Here is a 4866-nt window from a genome sequence, read left to right as displayed (position 1 = left end):
TTATTTGATTCATCTATTTTATCTCTCCCTTTATCAAGCTCTCTAGTTACATATCCCATCGTATTTTTTTCTACTTCTGTTTAAGAAACTGTCTTAAGAAGAGCTTATTAGGTCAGTCACGGGGTCATAGAGAGTCAACATTGAAACTTCTTTTTGTGCCTTTTATCACTAAACCTACACATGTTCCATTTTTTCTTCCCACCCCAAGTCTTTCTACTCTTAGTGTTTCTTTTTTCCAAGACTATCCCTCTTCTGCATCCTTTTCTGTCCCTCCACTCCACTTCATTGGTTCCTCCCCATTCTTTTCCCCTCTTTTTCTCTGAAGTTCACTCTCACCTCTCGTATTCTTTTTTTTTTTTTTGCAACAGAGTCTTACTCTGTTGCCCGGGCTAGAGTGCTGTGGCGTCAGCCTAGCTCACAGCAACCTCAAACTCCTGGGCTCAAGCAATCCTACTGCCTCAGCCTCTTGAGTAGCTGGGACTACAGGCATGTACCACCATGCCCAGCTAATTTTTTCTATTTTTAATAGAGACAGGGTCTCATTCTTGCTCAGGCTGGTCTCGAACTCCTGAGCTCAAACAATCCTCCTGCCTCGGCCTCCCAGAATGCTGGGATTACAGGCCTGAGCCACTACGCCTGGCCCCGGCTAATTTTTTCTATATATTTTTAGTTGTCCAGCTAATTTATTTCTATTTTTAGTAGAGATGGGGGTCTCGCTCTTGCTCAGGCTGGTCTTGAACTCCTGATCTTGAGTGATCTTCCCGTCTCAGCCTCCCAGAGTGCTAGGATTATAGGTGTGAGCCACTGCACCTGGCCAAACCTGTCATATTCTTGAGTTTCCACCTGATCTTCTTCAAAAGAGTCCAAACCCTTTCCTTACTTCACCCTTGTTCTCCAAAATTTTCTCACCCAGTGGCTGCATCCCAATTAAAAGTTAAACATTCTAGAGTTTAAAGGGATTTCAAAGATCATCTAGTTTAACTACCATACATGTTTCAATTCACCCCTCCTCCCTGACATGTTTGGTAAATAAATAACTTTCTTCTTTTCCTAAGTTGTTTTTTGTTTTTTGAGACAAGGTCTCACTCTGTTGCCCAGGCTGGAGTGCAGTGGCCTCATCATAGCTCACTGCAGCCTCCAACGCCTGTGCTCCTTTTAGATTAATGCTGTCCAGTGGAACTTTTGATGACACTGAAAATGTTTTGTATCTGCGCTGTCCAATACATGGTCACTGGTCACATGTGGTTATTGGGCACTTGAAATATGGCTAATGAGAATGAAGAACTGAATTTTTAATTTTATTTAATTTTAATTATTTTAAACGTAAATAGCTGCATATAGCTAGTGGCTATCACATTGGGTAGTGCAATTCTAGATGTTATACCTCTAATAACGTAGTTTAACTTTGTATTGTTTTGGAGTAGCCATAGATTCACTTTGAGTTTATTTCTCTGAAAACCCTCAATTCTTTACTGATGATAAGTTAATCCATGTAAGTGCAACTGTCATATAATGAGAGAAATCCATTTTGTGTTATCCAGGGAAAACATGTCCTCTGTCATTCTTGATTCTATGGCTATCTATATATTCTGAGTCTAGCTCAGGCTTTTCTTCTGATTGTGCTTCCTGGTCTCCTGAATCCAACCCTGGAGTCTGGAATCCAGAGTCTGAGAGGATTTTCTGTAGGCCTTCTGCTTGTTCTTATATTATGTGTGTCACTTGTGTGTTCTATAAGCATATATGGAGCACCTAACAGGTGCCAGGTGGGAGCTGTGCTGGGTTCTGAGCAGAGAAATGTGAGAAAGACACTATACCTTCTCTAGCATGACGAGTATCCTGCTGTAATCTGCCAGTTTCGGGGTTCTGGTTTTTGTTCTTGACTCATATCTCAAGTTAATATCTTGATCTTACATTTTTTTTTTTTTTTAGACAGAGTCTCACTCTGTTGCCCGGGCTAGAGTGCCATGGCATCAGCCTAGCTCACAGCAACCTCAAACTCCTGAGATCAAGCCATCCTCCTGCCTCAGCCTCCCAAGTAGCTGGGACTACAGGCATGCACCACCATGCCCGGCTAATTTTTTCTATATATTTTTAGTTGGCCAATTAATTTATTTCTATTTTTAGTAGAGATGGGATCTCTCTCTTGCTCAGGCTGGTCTCGAACTCCTGAGCTCAAACAGGTCATCCACCTCAGCCTCCCAGAGTGCTAGGATTTCAGCTGTGAGCCACTGCTCTCGGCCTTGATCTTACATCTTATTGTTTGAGGGTGTATGGTGATGGGGTGGGAAATTCAGCAGAAGGAAAAAGAGGAACTGAGAGAAATATGTTGGAACTCTGAGGAAAAACAGATCTAACTTCCTAGCGCAACAGCACATTTTGTTTCTATCAGGAAGAATAAAACCCTGCAAACAGAAGTTTTTCATAGCCAGTAGTCAATTGCTTAATCATCAACATCCCTAATCATCCTCTTCCTTTATGTCTCTACAGCCTTCTACCTCATGTTCAAACACAACCAACAAAAAGATATTCTCGATTTGTTTCCATATTTGTTTTTCTGACTCTTCTAAATAACCAGAGCCAGGCAATGATGGTTTCTATAGATTCTGAATATAAGACAGTGCCAATCTGATTAGGAATTTATTGAATGAAAAATATACACCTATTGACCCTCATGTAGGCCAGGGGAAAGGGAGTAGATGAGGGAGATGGAATGGCCTTAGGGTGAGAGGGCAGAGGAAGCTATTTGCCCAGGGGCAAAGAGGGGCTGCTTTGCTTCTCTAAAATCCATCACAACTAGCTCTGGAATATGGGTTCTCATACTTCCAAAAAGCTGCCAAATTGCCCCAAACAGCCCTTAATCAACCAGAGTTAGTTGGCTCACTGTAACCTCAAACTCCTGAGTTCAAGCAATCTCCTGCCTCAGCCTCAGGAGAATCACAGTAAAAAAATGTTTTAAAAACACAGGAACCCTCATTCCCGAGGTTCCTTCATCCTGCTGTTTTAGGTTTCCCTGTGTGTGCAGAAGGTTCTCCTTGGGGATTCACCTCCACTGTGACTTGGGAGGACGAGTTTCCATGACACCATTCCACAACCTCCACTCAAGCAGGCAGTCTTTGTAACGAGCCTGTGACTTGCAGAGCCCCTCAGGTGATGAGCTGAGGAGGGGTTGAAGTGTAACTGTGAGCCAAGTTGTTAAACAACGCCTCGTGGGCTCTTACATACAAGACAGTTACTGGCTGGGCGCAGTGGCTCACGCCTGTAATCCTAGCACTCTGGGAGGCCAAGGTGGGCCGATTGCTTGAGGTCAGGAGTTCAAAACCAGCCTGAGCAAGAGTGAGACCCCCGTCTCTACTATATAGAAAGAAATTAATTGGCCAACTAACATATATATAGAAAAAATTAGCCGGGCATGGTGGCGCATGCCTGTAGTCCCAACTACTCGGGAGGCTGAGGCAGCAGGATTGCTTGAGCCCAGGAGTTTGAGGTTGCTGTGAGTGAGGCTGACGCCATGGCACTCACTCTAGCCTGGGCAACAGAGTCTCAAAAAAAAAAAAAAAAAAAGACAGTTACTCACATGTTGTAGGTCCTTCCATTTCACTACGGTGCTTTATAAGAGATCCTCGCATTAAGGAGGAGATTGGACAAAATAATAAGATATCCCTCTCTGGAGGTAATATTGTATGATGCTATGAATACAAAACTTCAAGAACTCTTTATAACTAAGGACTCTTTCAGCAAATGCAATGATGTCCACACCTCCGCAATGAGACACAGGTCACAGAGGGTTTCTGGTCACTCTCCTACTTCATCTCCTCAACAGTCCTGGGACTCTAGGTTAGCAGCTTGTGAAGGGGTGGAGCCAGGACTTGTGTTCCAATCTTCTTCCTCCAACACCCTCTTAAATTCCACTACACCGCAGGGAAAGGGATTGTCATTACCAAATGTAAATTATTAAATATGTTTTTTCTACTGATGACAGTAAATTTAATTCTGTTTAGTACACGTCAGCAATCATTAGTAGGGAGGGCCTGTGCTGAAGGTGGGGCGCCGTACTTGACAGGTCTTTGTTGAGCAGCAGCGCTTTGGGGACATAGGGCATAGATGGACAAAGCATGGGGAGCCACAGGCCACCAACAGGACATACTCCTAAAGTCTGAGACAGGGTAAGACAATATTATTGCATGCACATGAAGCTGATTAAGTATCTAAACCACGGTTGTCATTCCAGAATATTTTCAAAGACAATGCTGATTAAAGAATGGGTTCCCCCAAACCTCATTAATGATACTAGAATGTATCTGAATGATGGCATATGGGGTGGATGGATTAGGGTCAGACACCACAGAATTGTTTTGGGTCCCCTGCACTGACCTGCAGGTAGGCTCTTCTTTTTTTAATTTTTTTTTTTTGAGACAGAGTCTCTCTCTGTTGCCCGGGCTAGAGTGCTGTGGCGTCAGCCTAGCTCACAGCAGCCTCTAACTCCTGGGCTCAAACGATCCTTCTGCCTCAGCCTCCCAAGTGGCTGGGACTACAGGCATGCGCCACCATGCCTGGCTAATTTTTTCTATATATTTTTAGTTGGCCAATTAATTTCTTTCTATTTTTAGTAGAGATGGGGTTTTGCTCTTGCTCAGGCTGGTCTCGAACTCCTGATCGAGTGATCCTCCCACCTTGGCCTCCCAGAGTGCTAGGATTACAGGCGTGAGCCACTGCGCCTGGCCTGCATGTAGGCTCTTGAAAGCAAGTGACCAAACCATGGTTACACAGATGGGAAGTGATAGAAGCTCATCCGATTCCAAGTGCTTTTGCCACTGTTGCTGGTGTCTTCTCTAGTGGCATGGGGTGGGGCAATCAGGACAACACAAT

The sequence above is a fragment of the Microcebus murinus genome, chromosome 5, assembly GCF_040939455.1.
Source record: "Microcebus murinus isolate Inina chromosome 5, M.murinus_Inina_mat1.0, whole genome shotgun sequence".
Taxonomy (NCBI): domain Eukaryota; kingdom Metazoa; phylum Chordata; class Mammalia; order Primates; family Cheirogaleidae; genus Microcebus; species Microcebus murinus.
This window is presented reverse-complemented; position numbering follows the sequence as displayed.